This window comes from Bos indicus x Bos taurus, chromosome 23, assembly GCF_003369695.1.
Source record: "Bos indicus x Bos taurus breed Angus x Brahman F1 hybrid chromosome 23, Bos_hybrid_MaternalHap_v2.0, whole genome shotgun sequence".
Lineage (NCBI taxonomy): Eukaryota > Metazoa > Chordata > Mammalia > Artiodactyla > Bovidae > Bos > Bos indicus x Bos taurus.
The window spans coordinates 16611277-16636461 of record NC_040098.1 but is presented as its reverse complement, the minus strand read 5'-3'; the positions used below and the strand labels follow the sequence as shown (position 1 = coordinate 16636461).

Below are 25185 nucleotides of genomic sequence, written 5' to 3'. Positions count from 1 at the left end.
GTTCACCCAGACTCACGTCCATCGAGTCAGTGATGCCATCCAGCCATCTCATCCTCTGTCGTCCCCTTCTCATCTTGCCCCCAATCCCTCCCAGTATCAGAGTCTTTTCCAATGAGTCAACTCTTCGCATGAGGTGGCCAAAGTACTGGAGTTTCAGCTTTAGCATCATTCCTTCTAAAGAAATCCCAGGGCTGATCTCCTTCAGAATGGACTGGTTGGATCTCCTTGCAGTCCAAGGGACTCTCAAGAGTCTTCTCCAACACCACAGTTCAAAAGCATCAATTCTTTGGCGCTCAGTCTTCTTCACAGTCCAACTCTCACATCCATACATGACCACAGGAAAAACCATAGCTTTGACTAGACGAATCTTTGTTGGCAAAGTAATGTCTCTGTTTTTGAATATGCTGTCTAGGTTGGTCATAACTTTATAGTTGCCAACATTTATTGTGTATTTACTCTTCAGAATGAGGTAGAAATTATTATTTTCATTATACTGATTCAGAGAAGTTAAGCAGGTTGCCTGAAGTCACGCAGCCTGGAAGTAGTAGGGATTCTAACCCAGGCCCAGCTGAGTCCAAAATCCATGTTCTCAGTCCCTGCAGAAGACCACTTCAGGGTTCCCAGGAATTCTCCCTTAAAAGGCTGGGACGTGGTGTGACAGGAACCTTCTTTTCCCCATTGGGGTCTCCTGCTCTGAGCAGTGATGGGACTTGCTGAAGCCCCTTCTCCAGGGCACACATGTCTCCTGACTGCTCTTCTGAGCTGCTGACCCAGGTGACTGAAGGGCCCCCAGCGAGTACTCTCCTACCTGGCTGGGGGAGGAGATGGGTTCAGACAAGGCTTCCTGGGTCTCCTTGGCTACCTCAAACATGCCCTTACAGTGCAGCCCTCAGTAGGCACTTGTTTAATCAGATGAGGAGAAAAAGCCGGGAAGGTACTTAGATGAGAGCCGGACGGCAGCAAAAGTCCTGAGAAGAACCCAGGAGACCCCGTGTAGACAGGCCATATGGCTGGGCCAGTCCCTGTGTCCCTTAGCTTCCGTTTCCATATCTGTGAGCCTCCATCACCGGTGGGGTCCCCTCCAGCGTGAGCCTTCTATTCATCTTTGGCCAAAGCACCCAGACAGGAGACGCTTCAGAAAGGGTGGAGTGTGAGTGTGAGGGAGGTGGGGGGGCAGCCCAAGTCCACCCCGTAGAGCTTCTGCTAAAGGCTGGACCCCGTGGACCCATCAGCCAGGTTTTCTGGGGCAGAGCCATTGCGTACTGAGAGCTGGTACTGAGCGCTGGGCTAAGTGCCCCCGAGCCGGGGGGTGGTTGAGAGCACGGGCTCTGGGGCCAGGCCGCCTGGTGTGGTTCTCAGCTCTGCCACTTGCTGGCTGTGTGGCCCTGGGCCAGCTGCTCTCCTGCACCGCGCCTGTTTCCACACCCAGGACGCGAGGAGTATGGTAGTGCCTGCAAACAGTGCTGTCAGGAGTGCTGAGTGTGTGGCTGCTCGCTGCCTTTACAGCACTTAGAACACTGCTGTGCTCCAAAAATGTCATCATAATTAACTCCTTTAACTTCTTATATCTCATTTCCAGGTGAGGAAATAGAGGCATAGAGAGCTCTAGGGGAGAAATTAAGACCTATGGGTTGCAAACAGGCCTCCCTCATGGGCCCAAGATCCTCAAGCAAAATGCCTTCAGTGGGGCTTTGCAGACTCCGTGGCCACAGTCCCCAGCACTCCCTGTTGTACCACACAGCCTGGTCTCCACGGTCGACAACAGAGCAGATGGTCAGGCCTGCAGCATCTCTACCACCCCTGCCCTGCCCTGCCCTGCCCCCTGGGACTGGCTTGGAGTGCATCCGGCTCGTTCACTTACTACTGACTCCTGACCAGAGGCCCTCCCTTGCCCTCATGTTGCCTGGCCCTCCTGCACTCTGCACCAGAGATACATACGGATCTCCTGGTCTGCAGTGTCACCAAGGCAGAGATAAGATCTCAGCCATAAGGCTGGATCTGGGACTTATCATCATGCCCACAGGAAGTGCTTTGTTGCCTGTGGAGCAATGGGTGAGAGCAGGTGGCAACCAAGACGGGGAGAAGCAAGAGGCAGAGTCATCATCAGCTTGCTTTACTGTCTCTTAAGGAGGAAGAAAAGTGAGCTCTGGTCATCCCCACCCTTGTCCATCTTCCTGGGGGCCAGACCACCTTCTTGGCTCCTGTCCACACAGCGGGGTCCCACAATCAAATGAGATGACATGAGATTAATGCAGGAATTCCAACAGGCTCTCTGGAAACCCAAGGACCATATTCCCTCATCCTAGCCCTTGTTCATGCTGGTCCCTTCTCCTGACAGTCCCTCCTCTGCTTCCCTCCCTATAGGCAAATCCTCTGTCCCTGTAGGCTTACCCTTCCAGGGAACTGCTCCATCTGACTGCACTTCTGGCTGGATATTAGGATGACCTGGGGAGCTCTTAAAAAATACCATTGCACCTAGTCTTTGGGGAGAGGCTTGGGCATCAGTATTTTTTTTTTAATATGTGTGATGACTTTGATGCCGTGTCTCTTAGACAGTGGTTCTTAAGTCAGGTGGGCGTCAGCATCAGGATTGGTAGAGTGTCTACTGTCCCCCAGCCCCGCCCACGGTTTCTGAGTGGACCTGCAAATTCCTATAGGTCTAAAATTTACAATTCTGGCACTTTGCGGTGATGCTAGTGCTTCTGGTCCTGGGACCCCATTTTGATAACCTACTCTTTTGTGATTACCCAGGCCAGAGCTTTCTGTTTCCTGGGCCTCTGTTTGCCCAGGGTCTCTTAGGCCCATCTGCTTTTCAAAGCCAGGTCCCCAGGGGGAGGAACCACTGGGAGATCATTTGGTGACTGCTAGTCTCTGGTATCGGAGAAAGCAATGGCACCCCACTCCAGTACTCTGGCCTGGAAAGTCCCATGGATGGAGAAGCCTGGTGGGCTGCAGTCCATGGGGTCACTAAGAGTCGGACATGACTGAGCAACTTCACTTTGACTTTTGACTTTCATGCATTGGAGAAGGAAATGGCAACCCACTCCAGTGCTCTTGCCTGGAGAATCCCAGGGATGGGGGAGCCTGGTGGGCTGCTGTCTATGGGGTTGCACAGAGTCGGACACGACTGAAGCGACTTAGCAGCAGCAGCAGCAGTCTCTGGTATGGCCATCCTTCCCTCCTCCATCCTGACTCTCTGCCCCTACCTCCCATTAAACTGACCAGTGTCCAGTCTTGACCCCACCCTTGGGGATGGGTGCTCAGGAAATAGTGATTGCTTCAGGCTAGGTGAAGTGGACAGCACCAGTCCCGAGAGTCTTCAGTACTGGGGGCACATCCTTGGAGCCAGAATAGCATTTCTGGCTTCAGGGGGTGGGTGTCCAGAACAGCCCCTCACTCTCCCTAAGTGAGGCTGTCGAAAGATCCATCATGTTATTTGACTTTCCCAGCCCATAAAGGGTATTTGATCACTATTTGAACTGCATTTTTGGTGAATAATAAAAATGATAAAACACACGCAAGAAACAGCCATTCCCTTCTGCTTTCCTCACCCTGGAGACACCGGGCCGGCAGATGGGGGGGTCATTGTTGGGGGTCGAGATGTGTCCATCGTATTTTAGGGGGTCCTGGGCTTTGAGGGCAGCAGATAGCTGGGCTGACCCTATGGGCTTGCCCCAAAGCCTGTAGTAGTAGAGTCTTCCTTGGAAGCCAGGGGAAGCTAGCTATGTACTGGGTGCTCAGCACAGCTTCCTGGAGGGAGTAGGTGAGTGTGAAATGGGCCCAGATCCAAGGATGCACATATGCCTTACCCATGGTCTCTGCCCTGCAAGAGCATCACCACCTAAGACCCAGGGATGGGACCCAGGGACGTGACCAAGGAGGAACTCCCTGCAGGCTCACAGCCTGTCTCTCCCTGCAGAGTTTGCAGCAGCCCTGCCCATTGCCTGCCCCCCGCCACTCCCCAGTTCCACCAGTGGGTCTGTGGGGTGGGGCTCTGGTTTGTTTTCCCTTGTTTGCTTAGGGAAGTCACAGCCTGTCCTCTGCCTTGTTTATAACTGGTTTGGGGACAGCAGCTGCCCCAGCCCCCTACAGTCCCTGAGGGGTGCAGGGTGGCCAGGAGGTGATACACTATCCTGTCCCCCCCACCCCCCCGCCGCCTCTGTCCCAGCCCCCCTCGCCCTGGCCAGGTGTTGTCTCTCTCAGCTGCCCCTGCCAGCGCAGGACCAGCTGACTGGGGCTGCAGGGCTGTGGGCCTCGGAAGCCAGCTGGCACTGCCCTCGTGTTTTCGAGAGGAGGGGACTGGGACCCAGGGAGGTTGGGGGGACCCACTCCAGCATCCACTAGGGTCAGCAGTCATGGACTGACTCGGTGCCTAGCACTGTGCAAACCAAGCAGGATGGGTGGGAATAAAGACATAGCTCCTTTCCCAAAGCTGATGGCCTGGGAGCGGGGATGGGGAGAATTTCAGTATCTACAGAGGACAGAGAAAGGCAGAGCGGTGTGTTATCATACAGAGCCATGGACTAAATGACCACAAACATGCCAGCACCTGGCCCTTTGGTCTGAAGAACATTCTTCCTTTTTTTTTTAATTAATTTTTATTGGAGTATGGTTGCTTTACAATGTTGTGTTAGTTTTAGATGTACAGTAAAGTGAGTCAGTCAGGCACGCGTGCATGCTAAATCGCTTCAGTCGTGTTCGACTCCTTGAGACATTATGAACTGTAACCCGCCAGGCTATATGTCCACTGTTTTTTAGACTCTGTGGGGCTTTCCAGGTGGCTCAGTGGTAAAGAATCCACCTCCCAGTGCTGGAGACACAATAGACTCGGGTTCCATCCTTAGGTCGGGAAGATCCTCTGGAGGAGGAGACGGCAACCCACTCCAGTATTCTTGCCTGGAAAATCCCATGGACAGAGGAGCCTGGTGGGCTACAGTCCATAGGGTTGCAAAGAGTCAGACGTGACTGAGTGAGCACACACACATTCCCATACAGGGCATTACAGAGTGTTTGGAGTTCCCGGTGCTGTCCAGTAACCTACTGCTATATAGTAGATTCTTATTACTACCCATTTTACATATGTTAATATATAGTAGTGTATATATGTTAATCCCAGGCTCCCAATTTATTCCCCCTGCTCACCCTTGAAGAGCCTTCTTCCCTGGCCAAGGGAAAGTTTTTACAAAAGGGCTTGGGCCCGTGCCTAGAACTTGGCTCAGCGCTTCTCACCCACTGAGAAGGCTCCAGGAAGGACTGCTCTCTTGACCCTGGGTCCTCCCACCTGGGGGGTCGCCTCTACAGGCCCAGGGGCCTCTCCCCCTGGACCAAGCCCTCCCCTCCAGGAGACCTGGAGTGTGCTGAGCGCCAGGTGGGGCCACAGGGAGGCTGTTGGCCCCTGAGCCCCTCACCTTTCGCTGAGGCCCTGGGCCCCGGGGCACATGGTGCTAATCGGGCCTAACACTCAAGCCTCTCTGGACCCGCTTGTGCTGAGCCCTGAGACTTGGGCTTGTAACTGCGGGCGGTGCGTCTGCTCTCCCGCCCCAAGCACTCTTCTCCTTTCCCTCTTTCCTTTGCCCCTCCCACCCGCATCCCTCTGACTCTCTCTCTATTTCCACAGCAACTGGAACTTCAGCCCCCGATGCGGGTGTGTCTCCCTGTCCTGCTCCCTGTCTCTCTCCTCTCCGTCTTCTTCATTTCATTTTTATGCCTCCCTCCTTCTTTCAGTGTATTTATAGGATGAGCAAGGCCTGCCCAGTTCCTCCAGTGCCTTCCCAGCATGGGCCTCTGAACTCTGCTGTCAGGGACCCGGAGGAGCAGACCAGGGCAGGGTGAGGTGGGCATGAGAGAGCCTAGCTTCATGCAACTCTCTCCCCTTGCCCACCAGGGGCAAATGGTGGCTGGGATGCTCCAGGGTTCGGGCAGAGATGAAAAGGACTGTGGTGCCCAGGTCCTGTGGGCTGAGGGGCAGCTGGAAGAGCCCTCTACAAACACCCCGGGTGTCACTGGCTCCTCCAGACCCATGGCCAGATATAGGGTCTCATCCGCTTTGGCCGAATCATAATGGTTTGCAAAGCCAGGTGGAGGAAGAGACTATTAGAACTTCTATTTCGATGTATTTATATCTCATCCTTTTCTCCCCCCTTTTATTGTGAAATATAGCCTAATTGCCAAAAAGAGCATAAACCTATATGGATAATATAACAAATAATCATAAATGTGAACACCCAGGTTACCACCACCTCAGTGAAGAAACAAATGTAACCTGCATTTGAAATCCACTTGTGTGCTCCACCTTGGTCATAAGCCCCTTCCCAAAGTGAACCACTATCCTGACTTTTGTTTTTTTGCCTTAGTGTGGGCATGCAGTAGCCTAGTTCCCTAAACAGGGATTGAACCTCTGCCTCCTGCTTTGGTAGCTGGAGTCCCAGCTATTGGACCATCAGAGAAGTCCCTCTACTGACTTTTAAGATAATCAGTTCCTTGCTCACCTTGATCATGTTACCACCTCTACCTGTGGCCTTTAGCAATAGAGCTTAGTTTCGCCCAATTTTAAATATATGCAGCTGGAGTAACACTGGACATGTTCGTTGGCCAGTGGAGAGATCTGGCTACACTGTTGCGAGTGGCTGCGTTCCCGTATCAGCATCCACTGTATGAACTTGATACCATATCTGCATCCATCCCACCACTCTTGGACGTTTGGGTTGCTTGCCTTTTTTGGCTGCTGTGAACAATGCTGGAAGAACATCCTGGAATGTGCCTCCTGGTGTGTTGGTGTGTACACTTCTTCAGAGTCTGTATAGAGCGGAATTGCTAGAGTATTGCTGCAGGGTATATGATGCATATTTCAATTTTAGTAAATTCTGTGTGAAGTGGTTACACCAATTTGCTCCTCACTGATGACCCCTAAGAGTTCCTATTGCTGTGTCTTCACTGATACTTGGTATCAGTAGACTGTTTTGTTTCTGTCCTGGTGAGCTGCTGAAACTGTAACAGTATCTCATCCTGAGTATAATTTATATTTCCCTCCTTGTCTTTTTTATAGATCTGTTTTTGTGTATGTTTGCTCATATGCATGACATATTTATACACTGGCATTTATTAACACTTCCTGAGAAAAGAAGCTTATATTGGGGGTGCTCAAAATTTGTTACTCACAGGGTGTGTGATTATTGAAAGACCACTGAAATATTGAATGCCAGGGAGGAGGCTGGTTTGTAGGCTGGGGTTGGGGAGGTGGTCTTGGGATGAGATTCCCAAGTGGTACCGCCTGCCAGGGGGGCAGCTCTGCCCAGAGGGTACTGAGCCCACGGGGTACTCACCAGCACCTCCAGGCCCTCCTGCCTGGCACATCTACAGCTCTCACAGCAGATACCCTTCAAGTTAGAATTGGCAGGCGCCTGGCTTTCAGGTCCTTTTAGGGCAGCAGTTCTCTTTGTCTCCCAGGGGACATTTGGTGATGTCTGATGACAATTTTGGTTGTCACAACTCAGGGAATGCTACTGGCATCTAGCGGGTAGAGGCCAGAGATGCTGCTAAAGGTTCTAAAGTGCTCAAACAGCCCCTCAAGAAAGAGTTACTCTGGCCCCAAGTGTCAGTCGTGTTGAGGTTGAGAAACTGTGACCTAGGAAGGGAGCCAGGAACCTGAGATTTGCTGTCAACTTGCTGCGTGGCCTTCGGGACGTCCCTGAGTGCTGTGAGTCTCGGTCTCCTCATCAAAAAGGAGGGTGCCAGTGTTGCTGCCCCTCCCCGCCATGGGTTGTTGTTGGGACTGGGGAGAGGGGGCTGGGTGTGTGGGCATCTTGAAAGGTGTCCCTGCAAAGGGGCCCTTGGCCATTGTTTCCAAGGGGCGAGGGGTTTCTAGAACCAGCCCTTCCCCTTGTCTGTCCACAGAGCTGGAGGCGCGTGAGCCTGGCCCTGATTCCTGCCACTCCAGGCCTCAGCGGGCTGTGGCAGAACGGCCCTGAGGGCCCCTGCCTTTTGATGAGGGCTGCAGAAATGAGGGGCACTCAGGAGAGCCCTGGGGCCCCAGGAAAACCATTCCTGACTTTGTCTTCAGCTGGGTGGGAGTCCAAGGTTGTGTGGGATGATAAGAGGTGCTTATCATATTCCTTATCTGAGGCTCTGTTGCAAGTCCAGCAGTGAAGGGTGGGAGCCAGAGATCATCCTTAGGGGCTTTGTATACCCAGGCCAGGCTCTGTGTCCTTCTTGAGTGCGCTCTCCCAGGGAAAGCCCAGGATCGGGCCAGACTCTGGGTCAGCGCTCTCAGGGTTCCTCTGACTTCCCAGTCCTGGGGTTCACTCCCCCCATGCATCTTGAGGTCCCTCGGCCTGCCTGGTCTCCCCTCTGCTACATTGTCCCTTCCTGAACGGACCTAGTAAACTCATCCACCCTGAGGTGCAGACAACTAATAACAGCTCAGCGACTTCCAGCCTTTCTTGACAAGCGGTATCTACTTACCAATGTTGAGAATCCCTTAGCTCCGAGAAGGAAACACTAGCAAAACGTCAAGTGTCTTGGGCTATTAGAGAAGTGCGTTGGGGGCTGAGGAACCTCCAAAATCTCATGTAGTGAGAGCCTTTTCCCACAAGCTCGTGTGGTGGCTCAGAGCTTCACAGGACCGTTCTGGGTCCCAGGGTCCATTTTGAGGTGGGCCAGAGCGAGGCTGTGAAGTGGTTGTCTGGAGACCCTGGGAAGGCCCGGGGCTGAGGTCACAGACATGTGGTCAGTCAGGAAGGAGGTGAACTGCGGGGCTTCTGACTAAGGAGGGGCAGGGAGGCTGTGCGGGTTAGGGTTTGGCCCACTGGGGACCCAGCAGGAGTCCTGCAAATTCTTGCCCCTCTGCCTTGGTGCAGGGGCAGCTTGGCCTGGGGCCCTGTGAGGCCAGGCTGTGTGAGGGGTGGAGGCTGTCAGAGACTCAGTCTGGGAGCAGGGAGGGGCCCGGTCAGCGGCCTGGAGCCCCGGGTCAGTGAGACGGGAGCTGGGAGCCCGTCTGCCTTGGACGGGGTTGTGGGTGTGCGAGGCCTTCCGGGAGTGTGGTTCCCCCTGCGCTGTGAGTAGTCCTCAGCAGAGTTTGCAGCTCCCAGGGGATTGTGTAACTTCCTCTCAGGCCAAGGTGCAGGGGGCTGGGTGAGAAACAGCCCTGGGGAAAATGAGGAAACTGGGGCTGGCGCTGGGGCAGGGGCCTGGCCCTGGGCTCTGGCCCCTGGAGGAGCTGAGTGTTCCTGGGGGCCTCCTTCCAGGGGGCTGCCTTCGCCCAGGTACATGGGCATGTGTGCGTGTGTGTGTGTTGCTGGGGGTGTCTCTGGGGAGCTGGGTGAGTGGGAGTGAGGTCCCGCAGGCTGCGCTGGCCTGGGGCTATCTTTTGAGCAGGGCTAGAGAAGCAGGTGATGCAGAGGAGGGGCGGCGGGGCGGGGGTGGGGGTGGGGTGCCGGTGGAGTCAGGAGTCCCCAGAGCCGACTGCCAGCCCCACCTCTGAGGAGTCGCTCCTGGCCTCCTCTGCTGTCTCCCAGAAGCATGTGAGGCTCGGGTGAGAAGGGGATAGACGTGATGTGCTTAGTGGGCTGTGGCCAGGCTGCCGGAACTCCTTGCTGACGTCAGAATTGGGAGCAAACACCGCCGGTCAATCTGGGCTCGATTCCTGCCCTTGCTGCTTTTGCAGCTACGTGATGCTGGTGCCTCAGCCTCCTCTTCCGTCAAATGGAGATGAGAGTCACAGGGCCCAGCGTGTGTATTCATTCTGAGGATTAAAAGACGTAATGGACGTCGAGTGCTTGGACCAGCACATGGTACGAGTATACCTCATAGGGTATGTGAGCACGTTTGTGTGCAAACAGCAAAACACCAGATTCGCGCTGATTCTTTCTGATGGCACGGATTGGCATGTGGACTGCGGATAATAATAAGAGATCCTGTTTCCAGGGCTCTCTCCACGACAGCTGTCGTTGTTTAGTAGCTAAGTCATATCCGACTCTTTGAGACCCTATGAACTGCAGCATGCCAGGCTTCCCTGTTCTTCACTATCTTCCGGAATTTGCTCAAACTCATGTCCATTGAGTCGGTGATGCCATCCAACCATCTCATCCTCTGTCATCCCCTTCTCCTCCTGCCTTCAATCTTTCCCAGCATCAGAGTCTTTTCCAGTGAGTCAGCCCTTGGCATCAGGGCCACAGTATTGGAGCTTCAGCTTTATCGTCAGTCCCTCCAATGAATAGTCAGGGTTGATTTCCATTAAGATTGACTGGTTTGATCTCCTTGCAGTCCAAGGGACTCTCAAGAGTCTTCTCCAGCACCACAATTAGAAAGCATCGATTCTTTGGCCCTCAACCTTCCTTATGGTCCAGCTCTCACTACTGTACATGACAACATAGCTTTGACTGTATGGATCTCTGTAGGCAAAAGGTCTCTGCTGTTTTAATATGCTGTCTAGGTTTGCCATTGCTTTTCTTCCAAGGAGCAGGGTGTACTGAGAAGAAGATGGGGGGCTGGCCTTACTGCCTGTCAGCTCCAGCTGGGAGCGCTGTCTTCTCTCTGTACCATCTCCAATCTCACAGTCAACAAATATAATGCCATTGATATAGGAAATGGCTTTTTTATAGTTGGAGGGAGTAGACTTCCTTAGGTGGAGCTCTCTGGGTTTAAAGGCCACTCACCCGGGGCACAGGATGGGGCAGGATGGTTAAGAACGTGGCTCCAGATTCAGGCGGCCCTGGCTTTGACTCCTGCCTGAGCCTGTGACCTTGGCCTCAGCTTCCTCACATGTAAAATTCCTTACAGTCCCTTCCTCCTAAGATGATGGGGAGGATGAAATGAGATACCATAATAAAATGCTTAGCACAGGCCTGGCCAGAGTCAGTGTCCGCCAAATGGATGCCTCTCTTAGGCACCTGTTGCATGGAGGGTTGTGTGCCAGGCTGGGAGCGGGGCTACGTGGATTTCCTTGGAGGGCTATTCTCTAAATTGTGGATCAGGGCCACTGTTTGGACCCTAATCAGGCCATGAAATCAGCTTACTGGGTCTCAATGAAAATGAAATGAAAAGGAAGTAATAAATTAAATGAAAAAGAATGATAGGAAACATCCAAGTATAATGCACAGCGCTGGTGGGTGTTGTTTTGTACAACTTCGGAGGGTTTCATGTGCGTGTGAATACGCGCTTCAGGCTGTGTGTGTGTGTGTATACTGGGTCAAATGAAATATACTTTTCTGTGAGTCATGGTCAAAATATTTGGAGTCACTGCCTGAGAGATGATCTCCCTCCACGTAGTGATGTTTATGGAGCATCTACTCAGTGTGAGACTGAGTTCCACATGTGGGAGCCAGAATGCAGGGAGGGGGGTTCAGGGCCCAGTTCTTAGCAAAGTGGCTGGGTGACCCAGCCCTGTGGGGTGGTCAGGTAGGGGATCCTGGGTGATGACATGTGCTCGTGGGGACAGTGAGAGGAAGCAGTGCCTGGGGTGAGTGGTTGACTTGGGATCTGGAGATAGAGAGCACCACTCCCCCGCCCTCCCCACCCAGTGGAGGCTCCCTGTCAGTGGAGGGTGCAGAGCCAGACCTCGCCAGAGGTGAGGGTGAGGGTTGTCTGAGGTTGGGCTGGGCACGTTTTTCCTGGCTAGGGTGGGGCAGAGGAGGACTCAGGTTTATGGATGCTCCCGGAACTCAGGACTTGTAGGGTCTGCAGTGACTGGTGGGTCTCAGAGCTCAGACCTCTCCCTCTTCCCCGTGGCCCCCTGGAAGCCTTCTGAGCCTTCATCTCCTCCTTTTTGCTGCCCCTACTGGCTCTGGTGGGCCTGCCTGGCCTGAGACCTGACTCAGCCCTGAGTCCTGGTCCAGGAGCCAGAAGCCTTTCTATGACTTAGATCTCTGCCCAGGGTAAGTCGGGGCCTCCGTTTCTTTGTCTGTCAAGTGGGCATACAAATCCCTGAGCAGCCAGCCGACTGGGTGGTGATGCCCATCTTGTGACCTCATGGGGATAAGCAGCTACAGGAAGTGTGGCGAACTCTGGGTGGGTTGTAACTCTTGTCTCTAAGGCTGGGAAAGCTTGGGCAGGTCATGAGGGTATCAGCTGCCTGGCTGGAGAGCCCCTACCTTCCCATCCCGTGACCTGGGGCAAGGGTGGGGAGAGGCCTGTGACCCATGGTGAACTGGGGATATCCCCGGATCTGAGGGGGAGGTGGCCCGTTAGGGGCCCCAGAGGATGAGACCCAGGCTGGGAAACCCAGCCTCTAGAGCCCCCACCTACATAGGGTACCCAAGGAACCCCAGCTTGGAGCCTGTGAGGCCACGTGGAGGGGCGCGCCCTGGGACATGTTGGCAGAAGTCAATTTCCAGGAAGCTATGGGTGGCTTCGAGCCTGCGGAGCCCAGAGCCCTGAGGCTCAGGCATGTGCTCCCATAGGAGGATGTGGTATTTGATGAGAGGTCATGCATATTGAGTACCTACTGTATGCCAGACACTGTGCTAAGCGCTTTTGTATATTTGGAGATTTCATCCTCACAATAACCTAACGCCCACGTCTTTTTATACATCCCATTTTATGGGTGAGGAAACGGAGGCGCAGAATGGTGAAATCTCTCTTGCTAACTAGTGAGTGGCAGGGCTGGGCTGAGGGCTTGAGTTCTGGATTCAGGCTGCCAGGGTTGAAACCCAGGCAGCAGCACTTGCCAGCTGTGCCACCTTCCTCGGACGTGAGCCTGAACTTCTTTGCCCATTCGTTTCTTGCTTGATGAAACGGGCAGAACCCCATTGCCCTCCTCAAAGGGTTGTTGGGAGAATTACGTGAGATCATGGAGGTCAAGTGCTTAGTACTTAGGACACCGTTTCTCCTGTCTGCACCCAGGACCAACTGTGTGGCCCTGGGCGAGTTCTCTGGTCTCTTGGGTCCCAATCTCTTCAGCTGTGTGACATGGAATACTAACCCCTTCTCTACCCTTCTCAACAGGATTGCTGAGGATCAGATGGAACCAAAACCCTGGATGGGTCCTGAGGGAGGCCTCCAGAGAACAGAGATCCTAGACTCTTGAGCGCCCAGAGCTACCAGGAATTTTTCAGGGCTTGGGGCTGCCTGCAGGTCCTGATGTATTTTGTCTGGGCTGGCTTCAAGCTTTTGTTTCCTGCTGGTTTGTGCAGACCTTTGAAGTGCTGACCCCAGATCCAACTCCAGAGTTTCTCAAGATGCATTCTGTGGAAGGGTTTGGTGATCAAGCAGGTTTGGGAGAGTGTGAGTTAAAAAAAAGCGGGGGGGGGGGGTGGGGGGGGATGGATTTCTTCACTACAGGACTTGTTAGAGCCTTTGATATGCTAATATTCATTATGCAACCCCTATGTGTGGTCATGATATACTTCCGGATATCTCAATGGCCTGCTGTTCCAAGCTCCATTTTCCAGATGGAGAAACTGAGTCCTGGAGGGAAGGCTAGGAAATGGTTTTCCCAGATCGTGGGAAATTTCCCATGTTATCATTTCCATTTCCCAGTTGTCTGTAACTGAGCTGCGTAACTGGATGCCAGGGCTCCTGACTCCATGGCCAGGACACCCGTTTCTTTCCCTCCTTCCTCTGTTCTGCTTTCTTCCTGAAGGCGCCTCACCTTTTTCTGGCCCCTTCCCTCTCTCTCCCAGCAGCAATAGAGGGTATCCTGTTCCTTCTGGGCCTTGCTGGACAATGGGGCTGTGCCCAGCACCCAGCCTCCTGGGTGATGCTTCCGGGCTGGCAGATGGCAGTAAGGCGTCATCCCAGCTGAGCAGCTCCTCGCAAGTTAATTCTGTTTTCTGAGCCTCAGTCTCCTAACTGCAGAGTGATGCTCGTCACTTTGCCTCTTACCTGCAGGCGAGAGCTTTGGCTCTGACATCGTGCGAATGTGCTCTGTTCACCTGCAATTCATGTCCAGATGTCCATGAGTCTAGCAATTCTGATCATTTTGGGGAAGAACAGGGAAGAAGTGAGGGGGCCCCTGGTCATGGGATCTGATGTGGTTCTGACTCCCCAGGTCCAATTCGTCCCCCATGTTTGACATCTGCCCGTTAGGATGATGCTGGTCCTCTCTGGTCCCAGTTCCGCTGGTGACCTAGGAAGTAGGCCGGTCTAAGTGGTGCTAGAGACCCGTTTTACAGAGGAGGCATGAGGGGAGGGGAGGGGAGTTGGGAGTGTCCTGTGGGGGGTTGTTGTTAGAATTGGGAAAGACACTCAAGTGTCTCTGTGCTTCGGCTCAGTTCCGCCTTGAGAGGGTGGGTCTCTGGAGTCCGCCTACTTGTTTGACGCCCCTTCCCCTTCAGTCAGGGAGCGTGTGTGCGCGTGCCTGCATCTCTGTCCACTCAGCAGAGGGGGTGTAAACATCCCAGGCGCTCTGCTGGCTGCGGTGGGCGCTGAGGGAAAGGCTGGGGGGTGGACCAGGCTGGCTGGGGAGGTGGGAAGAGGTGGTGCCTCTCTGGCAGCATGTCCTCACCCAGAGGGCTGTTTGCCCGGGTTATTCTTAGCACTGACTCATTAGAGAGACTATTTTTAGCCCTGTTTCTAAGTGTTGCCAACATCTGGTGCAGCCAGTGCTGAAGGGGGTTGGGGTGGCAGGGCGACCCCTTTGGGCATGGCTGGGGACCTGAGCCTCTGGCCAGACAGCGAGGACACTGCTTTCTGCACCTGCCCGTTGCTTGAAGCTGGGCACGCAGTAGGCATCCTGTTCATGCTTGAACGTTGCAGGCAGGCCCACGACTCTCAGGGATGGGGGTTGGAAGGTGGGATGAGGGTTACCATCCAGCCGGAGAGCGAGTGAGCTGATGGTGCTCCTCAGGTAGGCATTCCCCTGTCCATCCCTCAGGGGTGCTAGTTGGCCTCTGACCCCTGAAGAAAAGGGCCTCGGGGGAGGAGGGCTAGCTCCCAGCTGGGGCACTTGTTACAGCGACCACTGCGGAGGAACCGCAGACATTGTAGGGAACGACAATGCCCAGGGGTGAGGTGTGCAGGCTCAGGGGCCAGACTACATGGGCTCAAGCCCTGGCTTTGCGACTTCCTTAGCTGTGTGACCTTGGGTAAGTCATCAACCTCTCTGTGCCTCAGTTTCCTCCTCTATGAGATGGGAGTGGGAGTAGAGTGTTGTAAGGATGAAGTAGAATAATGGACGAAGAGCCTACCTAGTGAGCGCTATGGTATAGGGAGCTGGTGGCTTTGTCATTGTTGCTAATGTTGCTGTTACTAGCAATAAGCTCTGCCTGTGCCCTGAGCTGGGGAAGGAGGCCTGTCAGCTGAGTGAGGTGAAGCTTGGGATGGGGCTCAGAGGGAGGGGTCGTACCTGGGCATCACGATGGGGTGGTTTCTGCCAGGCTGCCCCGAGGGATTTAAGGGCACACAGGTGAGTTGGAATGTGGGCTTTGCCCTTCACAGGTTCTGTGAGTCACTTAACTTCTCTGAATGTCCTTTTTTTTTTTTTTATTTACCTACAAGACAAAGATGATACTATGTAGGCTGTAGAGTTATTATGAAAAATAAAGCAATTGATGTTTGTGGGGGCATTTTGCCCAGTGCTGGGCACACAGGAGGATCTGAATCCATGAAACTTTTCTTCCTTTCTGTCCCTTTTCCCATGTGAGGGATGGGGTGCCCTGAGGGTCGTGGAGGAGAGCTTGGCCTGGAGGTTTGGAGTGTGGGGGCTGGGGTCCTAGCTCTTTGTGAGCCTGGGTAATCCACACACATAACTTCCCCCTGGGTTTCTGTAACACAGTGGCTGGAGAAAACTCTGAGTTTTAGACTCTTTCTCAGAATCCCTGGGGGTGCCTTGGGGAAGGACTAGGCAGAGGGGCGCTGGGGAAGGGGAAGCCCCCTGTTGGAGGCCAGGTACTCTGGCCCTTCCCACTCCCCACAGAACCGCTTCATTCTCATGTTTAGCTGTCAAAGTTCCAGGTAAATTTTGTCTGAAAAGGGGGTTCTGCTGTTGAAATCAGCCTGGGAGTCTCTGAGAGGGGTGACCTCCTAGGCTCCTTGTTGTGTGACTTGGCACTGACTCTGGAGGTGACCTGGACTGTGGGCCCTGATGTCCAGAGGATGCTGGCACTCCCTGTGAGGCGTGGGGGCAGGGCGGGGGCTGCCAGGCTGTGCCTGGGGGGAGAGGTTTGAGTGCTGCCTGGCCTCGCTATCTGTGGGACGTGGGGCCCTGAAGACAATACTCAGCCTCACCAGCAAACTCTCCCGGGGGGAGCGCGGGCTGAGACTAGGCAGAAGGGCCCTGGCCACAGTGCAGTCATGTTCCTGGTAAACACTCGAGAATATCTGAAAGGAATGAATGAAGTGGCACCACAGCGTCCCCGGACAGCTGCACCTCTGAGAGGGTGGCGGATCCCCCCTTCCTCTTCTTCTTTTTTTTAAAAAATTTTTTATTTATTTATTTTTGGCTGTGCTGGGTCTTCGTTGCTGTACACGGACTTTCTCTAGTTGTGGTGAGCGGGGTGAGCGGGGGCTGTTCTTCGTTGCCGTGTGTAGGCTGCTCACTGTGGTGGCTTCTCTGGTTGCAGAGCATGAGTTTCTAGGCGCAGGGCCTCAGCAGTTCTGGCCCACAGGCTTAATTGCTCTGTGGCATGTGTGGGATCTTCCCGGACCAGGGATCGAACCTGTGTCCCCTGCATTGGCAGGCGGACTCTTATCCACTATGCCACTAGGGAAGTCCATCCCCTTCCTCTTCTTTTCGCCCTTCACTCTGCCTTCCCTGTTCTCTGCTTTGTTCGACCAGCCTTAAGCTCCCCCAGCCCTGCCCATAACCTTGAACAAAGACACTTCCCCAGCCTGAGCCTCAGTTTGTTCATGGGTGAAATGAGGATGGTGGGCTCAGCTTGGGAGGCCCCTTCCGGCATCTCAGCCTCTGTTCGCAGGGCAGGTCACACATGCCCAGAAGGTCCAGTCCCTCTCACCAGTGGCGTGGGGAGAGGTGGTCCTCAGGGTCTGAGGCGAGGGTAGGGCGGCCGCAGTGCTCTGACGGGGCCTTCAGGGTGTGATGGGCCTGGGCGGGGGCTTGGGCAGGGAGGCAGGGACCCGTGGGTGTGAGAGGAAGGGTGGGCATCCAAGTGTGTCCGCTGGGCTGGGGCCGGCACCGTGACTTTTGTGTGTGACCCTCTGCTGGTGTGGGCGGCAGCCCGTAGGGACACATTTGTGTCGTTATGACTGGATGTGAGAGGGTGTGTGGGTCTGGCCGGCCTCAGGCTAGGGCGGTTATCTCCTGTTGCTGGGAGCTTCCTGAGTTCTGAGGAGAATGGAAAGTGACTTCATGCAAGGGCGCCCCTCCCCAGATCCCCACTTTAGGCACAGCCTGAGGTAGAGGGTGGCCTGGCTTTCCTCCCCTCTTCCCCACGCACCAGAGGCCCGTGTCCCCCTCCTCCCTCACCTCAGACCCTGTGTCTCACGCAGGGTTTTGGGGGGGCTGCCTTGACCTGCATTCTGACTCTTCTCTCCATGGCATCTCGTGTGTGGGGGGGAGGTGAGTGGTCCGTGCCTGCAGCTCTAGGAGTCGGTGCACCCCCAGGCCTAGTACAGCTAATCCTCTGAGCCAGAGGAAGTGTCCTCCGGAGGCCCAGCCTGGGACGCTGTGGTCAGCACCCTGCACCGGCCGAGTGGTTTTCTAGCCAGAGGAGACCCGCGGGGAGGGGTGAGGAGAGGCTCCACCTGCCCACCGGCTCCCGGCTCCGGCAGCCTTGGCTGCAGCCACTGCTGGTGACTCATTCCCCTGGGGAACTAGCCGGCTCCTCTCCTGAGGCTCTGGGCCCTGGGCTCAGCCAGCCAGGAAGGAGCAGGGAGGCCCTCCTTCCATATGATGGGGAGGGGTCCCAGCTGACCGCTCTCGTGTCCTCCGGCCCCCGCAGACTTCACCTTCCTAGTAGCCGCAGCCCCAGATCACCATAATGGGTCCCGGACGCCTCACAAGTAGGCAGCCCCGCCTGGCAGCTGGACTCAGTCCCTCTTCCCCAGCACCCGCCACCAGGCATGTCCCCATTCCAGTGCCTGGGCTCGGTGGGGGCATGGGTGGTGCCTGTCCCCACCCCGGGGGAGGGAGGTGACTGGGCAGCCTGGGAGGGGGTGGGGAGGCCCTCTCCAGGGAAATGAATTCTTGGCTGGACCCCAGATGCTGGCCTGCCCAGCTCTGCTCCGGGGTAACACTGGGTGCACACACAGCCCCATTGTACGCCTGGGCCCTGTGCCCGCCGTGGGCCTGGCACCAGCTCCGTCCACAGCAGTGGCTCCGTCAGCTCCTCAGCAGCCCCTGCCAGGGCCCAAGCCACTGGGCCCCCAGTGAGGAGGAGGAGGGAGGGCCGGTGGTGAGGCTGTGAGTGGGGGTGCCCTGAGCCCGGGAGCGGGGACCATGCAGATGCTTGAGGAGCCAAGTGCATGCGTTGGTTTCTCATCAACTGTGGATACAGGGTGGGGAGCACTGTCTCCCTTTCACATGAGGAAATGAGGTGTCGAGACCCCGAGAGGCTGCAGTAACTCGCCCAAGGGCACAGAACTAGCAAGTGATGGAGCTGGGGTTCAAGCTCAGGCAGCCTTGGTCCATAGCCTCTCAGCACCACTTACTGTGCTGCACACCCAGCCTCAGGTCAGGGCTCAGGGAAAGGCCCAGCTCCTTCTTCTCCCCAGCCCAACTTAGAGGAGCCAGGTAGGCTACTTTCTAGAAAGTACTTTTTCTAGAAAGTACAAGTCCCCACGGTGGAAGGGGATCCCAGAACAGTAGGGTCTGGAGTCCCCATGTGCTTGTGAGAAGCGTGGAGTTTAGATTTCAAGGATGGTATTGGTGGCTGGGCAGGCAGAACAAGTCCCCAGGATCAGAAGGCGGCTCCTTGCCTCAGTTCCCCTGCTGTGGTGGCACTGAATGTCCCCCATGCTTCTCGGGAGGACACAGGAATGTGGAGGAGAGGTATGGCCAGGGCTGAACGTGGAGCCTCACCCCCTTTTCCTGTGCTCCATAGGCTGGCCCGGAGGCTCCGCATCCCCAGCCTAGAGCAGGGCCTCCTGTTGCTTCTATTCTGAGAATCCGTCCTGAGCTGCCCCATCTCCTCAGGTTTCCCAGCCTGAAGGGGCCTCTGAGGCCAGAGAGCCTGCCAAGAGGGCAGTCCAGCTCTCAGCTTTGAGGGGTCCCATCTCTGCCTAGTGTCTGGGCCCTCAGGCCAGACTGGAGGGTGCCTGGAACCAACGCCTATGGGGCTCAACTTATCTGCTCATGAGCCCTGAGCCCCCATGGGATCAGGCAGAGCTAAAGCTTCTCCCTTATCCCGGCCCAACCTCCTTGTTCCCATCCATCCCGGCCAAGGGGCCTGGCTCCCCTTTGGTGCCACCTCAACCCTCTCACCAAATGGACAGGGCAGTCTGCAGGGACCGCAAGGTTGCACAATGCCAAGGCTGGGCCGCCGGGACAGGTGGGTAAGAGGGAGGCTGGAAGGGAACACCGAGGCTGGCTCCCCTCTCACCCCACCCGGGAGCCCTGTCATGCCCAGCCTGCTCAGGCTCAGCTTTCTCTGATTACACTGTCCCCCTACAAAGCCAGAACACAATCCCAGGCCAGAACTACAATCCCAGGCCACAAGAAGGCACGTCAAGCCCAGAAGGGCCAGGTTTGAGCGCCTTCTCCCTGGGAGATGCCGAGAAAGAGAAAACCTGGGGACAGCCCTTGGTTCTACTACAGCTGAGAAAACTCAACAGAGTAACTCCTCTGTGCCTCAGTTTCTCATTTATAAAATGGGTACACTAATATTTCCTACTTCCCAGTGTTGTTGAGAACGGCAAATGAATTAAGACACAGTAAAGCCCTTAGGAAGATTTCCTGACAAACGGGAAGTGCTCAGTTCAGGTTTATTGGTAGTAGGCATAGTAAGGGCTTCCCTGGTGGCTCAGATGGTAAAGAATCCTCCTGCAATGTGGGAAACCTGTGTTTGATCCCTGGGTTGGGAAGATTCCTTGGAGGAGGGCATGGCAACCCACTCCAGTATTCTTGCCTGAAGAATCCCATGGACAGAGGAGCCTGGCGGGCTGCATTCCATAGGATTGCAAAGAATCGGACACAGTCATAGTAAGGTAGTCATTCTAAATAGAAGTACAATACAATATATGTTATCAAGTAATGTTGTTTTTTCAAAATAGATTGCGAGTACCAGTGAGGACAGGGACTATCTTACTTATATCTGGATCTTGGTGTCAGGCACAGAGCCTGGCATGGAGCCAATTAAGTAATTGTTTCCAAATGGTGATCAGAGGAGGGTGGAGTCAGGGTAGGCTGCCTGGAAGAGGTGGCTTTGGAGCAGGCCTTCCAGAGACACACAGGCATTATTAGACAATCTGTGGAAGGAGGATGGGGCAGGAGGAACATCTGGAGGTCTGGATTGTGTCAGGGAGAAAGTGATGGGACCCCCTACACTGAGCCCAGGTTAGGACAGGGGGATCCTGAGTTCCTTGAATATCCGCCTGGGGAGTTTGGACTTTATCTGGTGGACAGTGGGGCTGATGGAACAGGGAGAGGACCTTTCTTTGTTGCTCAGTCTGTTTTGTTTCTGCTCCCTTGTTCTCTTAGGGCTGATTCGTTTCTCCACTTCTCCAAAGACAGTAAACCCTCTCTTTGCTCTTCGGTTCCTTTTCTCTGATCCCTGCTCACTCCCAGCCCACGTATCCATACTCTGTTCTTGGTCTTCTGCTTAGCTGCCCTGGCTTGTTCTCCCTGCCTACTCTTGTTCAGCATCCGCTTCCTCTCCCTGGCCCAGACCCACGTTCCCTGGGATTGGGGTCAGCTGGACTTGAACTTGAGGAGAGTGGGATACGAGCGTGTTGCGATCACACAGTGGGAATGCGGGCGCTGGTGCCCAAGCCAGGAGGACACCCTCTCTCCTGACCTAGTCCACTACCCTCTTCAGGGAATGACCCCCTGGTAATGTGGCTAAGGCCCATTAGGAGGATTGCATTTGTCAACCTGATAAATGGAAACAGATTTCTCTAACAGAAAAATTAGAGAGTGATAGGCCTTCATTTTCTTGCTATTAAATTTAGCCTAAAAGGGTATTGAACCAGGTGGGGACCAGACTGAAGAAAACTACTCTCTTCTGTCTCCTTGTAAACATTCAGCCATCTATCTGTCCATGATCTCCATCCATCACTTCATGCACTCTATCCATCCATGCATCCATCTGTCCATCATATCTATCCACCCATTATATCCATCCATCTGTCCCTTAATCCTTTATGTCCATCTGGGCATCCATTACATCTGTACATCTAACTATGCATCTACCAAATATTTCCTGAGCACCAAATTAGTTGCTTTACATTTAATCCTTACAGAAACTCTTCAAGATAGACATTATCTTCCTTTTGCACATGAGGACACCAGGCTCCTGTGAAGTGAAGTTGCTGGAGGTCACGCAGCCAATAAGCAACAGATCTGGACTTCAGCTCTCTCTGCTTCAAAACTCATGCTCATAGTGTGGGGTCAAATGGCCTCCCTGGATGTCCCCAGTGCTTCTTTCTGAATGCAAAATATGACAGCCTTGCTTCTGAAGGCATGGACAGGCATGCTCAGGTTCTGGAATGCCGGAGTTCCGGAGTTCTATCCGAGGAGCAGCCCCGGGGGCCAGAAGTCACGCTGGACTTACAGTCCTATTGGCAGTTGGTACCGGTAACAATGTCACCAGCCCCACGCCTGCAGTGGAGGCTTCCTGATCATGTAACTTGCAACCCAGCATGTCCTTGTTTCTTCTCTTCATCAGGCCAACTCTGCTTCTGAGGGCACTCTTGTGTGCCATAGGTAGGAAAGTTCTAGGTACATGCTTGGCCACTGCATCCGACCCCACCAGTCTCTCTGCAGCAACTGAGCTCTTGCACGCCTGCCTCTGCTTCTCCCTAGGACACCCAGCCCACATTTTACTCTGGCACTTTTAATAATAGCTTTCTAAGCTGTAGAGTTAGCTGCACAATTTCAGGTCAAAACTCCCTCCTCGGGCCCCTTTGGTTGAGGCAGGGCTGTGAGTGCAGACAGTTTACTTGGGTGATGACCCCAGGAAGTCCCCTTAGTGAATTAGGTGGAGTGAGGCGGGGAAGGGAAGGGAGCCACTGAGATGTGTGTTCAGAGCAGGTGACCACTGTGGGCTCTGGAGAAACTGCTTTAGGTTCCCAGCCTCGGGACCCCTCAGCTGGTAAAGAATCCACCTGCAATGCGGGAGACCTGAGTTCGATCCCTGCGTTGGGAAGATCCCCTGGAGAAGGGGAAGGCTCCCCACTCTGGCCTGGAGAATTTCATGGACTGTATAGTCCATAGGGTCGCAGAGTCGGACACAACCAAGCGACTTTCACTTCATTCGGGACAAGGGGCTGGTATTGGCGGTTTGTTACCAGTTCCCCTCTGTCTTTGGCTGGGGCAAGGCGGATGCTACCTCTGTTGGCTCTGGTGCAGCTGTGTGCAGGTGCTGGCTGATGGAGGTGCTCAGGTGGGCAGGTCGGGACTGGGAGTGGCCAGGGGCTGTGGCCAGGGCCCTGACAGCCTCTGCCACTCTCACTGGACACAGGCATGGTGGCCGACCAGTCCCTAGGAGTGTGCCTCCTGCCAAGCCCTCTTGTCACCGCTCACGTCTCTCCAGGCCCACGAAGCTGCCACCACCCTCTCCTGCTGCCCCTGGGGAGACCCTTCCCACTGGGACCAGTCATGGGCACCACATTCGATGCATTCAGCAGATGCTTAAGGAGCACCTGCTCCGTGCCAGGTGTCAGTGTAAGAGGAGAAGCTGCCAGGGCCCCTCTAGACGCTCCGAGCAGAGGGAAGGGATTGGGCGGCATGCAGGGGGTCCTTACCAGAAGCCACACAAGGTGGCCCCTTCTGGACCTTTCTCTCTTTCTCTGAGCTTGACATCCGCTCCTAGAGGGTGTGGGTGACACACTGGGCGGCCACAGAGCCTGAGCCACTCTGAGTCCCCTTCCGGCAGAGCTCTGCGGAGGCTGTGATTGTAGCGGTTTTTCTGACTTCCTTTTCCTTTCTCTCGCGCCCCTGCCTCTTCCCCCTCCTGAGGCCGCCAGACCCACGGCTGCCACGTGGCTGCCTTTTCGTCAGTGGGGAACTGAGCCTTCCAGTGCCCTCTCGCTGAGTCTCTATGGGGAACAGGATGCAATTCACAGTGCAATAAGGGTGGGGGGTCAGTTTATTCGTGGGTGCCCTTCTTTGTCCCTGGGGAAAGCCCTGCCTGGTACTGCTTCCTGGAGAGGGGACTTCTCCTTCTAGACTCCTGCCCCCATCCCTCAGACTCACACTAGACTCACTCCCATCTTGGGGGGCCCAGGGAAGGAGCGGAGTTAAGGAGGGAAGGGCGTGTAGGTAAAGCCACCTGGTAGAGGGGCAGGGAGGGCAGGTGCCGGGCTGGCGGGCACACACACAGCACACACTCCAGACTCTGTATGGGCCGCCGGCAGGCCTGCCAAGTCCCACTCCCTTTTGACTCATCTCTCCGGCTGCCACCCACAGACTTTCCCCTTGATGTTTTCACTTCCAAACCAGGTTTGGTCAGCGTGTGTGGCGAGTTGGGTGGGGGAGGGTGGGAGGAGCATGTTGGCCTGGGCTGGCCAGCCCCATGCCCTCTGACATTCTCCCCCTACTTACCGGTGGCATCTATTTCCCACCTCGAGGAGGGCAGGGCCGGCTTTGGCAGAGTGAACTGGGCCTTGAAGTTGTACCTGCCCCACTTGGATAGAAAGGTGGCTGTGCTTATTCAGGGCAGGCGTGTGTCGGTGTGAGGGCTGGGAGGACGTGGGAGAGGTTAGCACGGGGGACTTAGGACATGGCTTTCGGTTTGTCTCAGGTGGGAGCTTAAGCATCTTTGATCAAGTGTCACCCCCGTGGGGGAAACGGGGCGGGGGGTCGGGGGCACAGGTTGGGGGAGGGGTGGATGGGGAGTGCAGAATGAGCAAAGCTCCGCCCCGACCCGATGAGCTCAAAAGCCAGGGCGCTGGGTTCCTCCCTCTGCCTGGCAAAGGGCAAGTGTTCCTTGTGGCAATTTAGGACAGAAAATGGGGTGGGGGGCCTGCTGTGCGCACTGAGCGTGAGATCTCTGCAGAGTGCATCTCATACCTGGGTACTGGTGGCAGGCGAGGGTTAGACGGGTGAAGGCGGCTGCGTCCCTCCGCTCCCTTGGCTGGGAGGGGGTAACGCTGTGGTACAAGGTCATTTCAAGTGTTGGGGAGAGAGTTCTCCTCTGGCTTCCAGATGGATAGGTTAGAGGTGCCAGCCAGGCACCTGGGCCGGGCAGCAGAGAAGCCACGCCATGCTCTGGGTCTGGGGCAGCTGCCGTTCAGGAAGCCCTAGGCCGAGTGCGGGCTGGCTGGGCAAGGACCCGGGCAGGGGACCCCTGGATTTTGTGGCCCGGCTGAATGTTCCCAGTTCCCAGAAGCGCAGCTCACACTGGGGCGGGGCCGGGGAGAAGGCCCAGCCACCGGGTTGGGGGCGGTAGCTAGGGGAGAACAGCCTGTGGTCATCCGGCGGCCCCTGCCTGCTCCAGCCGCCCTGTCCTGCCCCCACCAGGCATGAGTCAGACCGAAAGCAGAAGCTGCCAGACACTGCACAGGGTGAAGCGAGGCAGAACCAGCAGTGCTATTTTGGAACCTGGTTAATTCCCCCTCCTGTCCCCCAGCGCTCATCACTCAGGGCACCCCACCCCGCCCCCCTGCCCCGTTCCTGGGTTCCTGGTCGCCAGCTCTTTGCCTTCCCTGTAGAGACTGCGGGGGCAGGACCCCATGTCCCCTGGCATGTGTGGAGGTGGGGTTGCTTAAAGCCCCTCCATTTGAGGGACCCCTCCTTCTCCCTGGCTGAGAGGTGCTGTCTTCTCTGAAACTGGCCTTCTGGGGTGTCAGGGGGTGCCCCCTCCCGGTGGGAGCTGGTGCTGCCGGTCTGGCACTGCACCCTCCCTCTGCCCCTCCTCTGCCACTCAGGCCAGCTGTCGGCCGCCTCTCACCGGGGCTGTGAGCTGACCAGGCTTCAGGTGGGAGCCTCTCCCGGCAATGACTCTTAGAGGTTTGGGAGGGATTTCCGGACGCGGAGGGGGGATATTTGGGGGCCAAGGGCCTTTCCAGAACCCATGACATCGTGCACCTTGCAGCAGCCCCAAGTCACCCCCTAGTCAATGGTTCTCTCTTGGGCATCCCAGGCCTGCTTGAGGGCCCACATTTTAGGATTTTTTGGAGCCCTATGAGCCTGGG

The 25185-nt window shown here is 55.4% G+C and overlaps 1 protein-coding gene across 2 annotated transcripts in view; it reads left to right on the top strand.

Moving 5' to 3' along the window:
* Positions 1-25185, top strand: part of TFEB (transcription factor EB) — a 48524-nt gene that overhangs the window by 3339 nt on the left and 20000 nt on the right. The window contains exon 2 of one of the 2 annotated variants that reach the window (XM_027524447.1): positions 12940-13218. The exons of the other annotated variant lie outside the window; for it this stretch is intronic. The gene's annotated coding sequence lies outside the window, so the exon portion shown is untranslated. The remainder of the gene's footprint in view (positions 1-12939; positions 13219-25185) is intronic. 2 annotated transcript variants of the gene reach the window in all.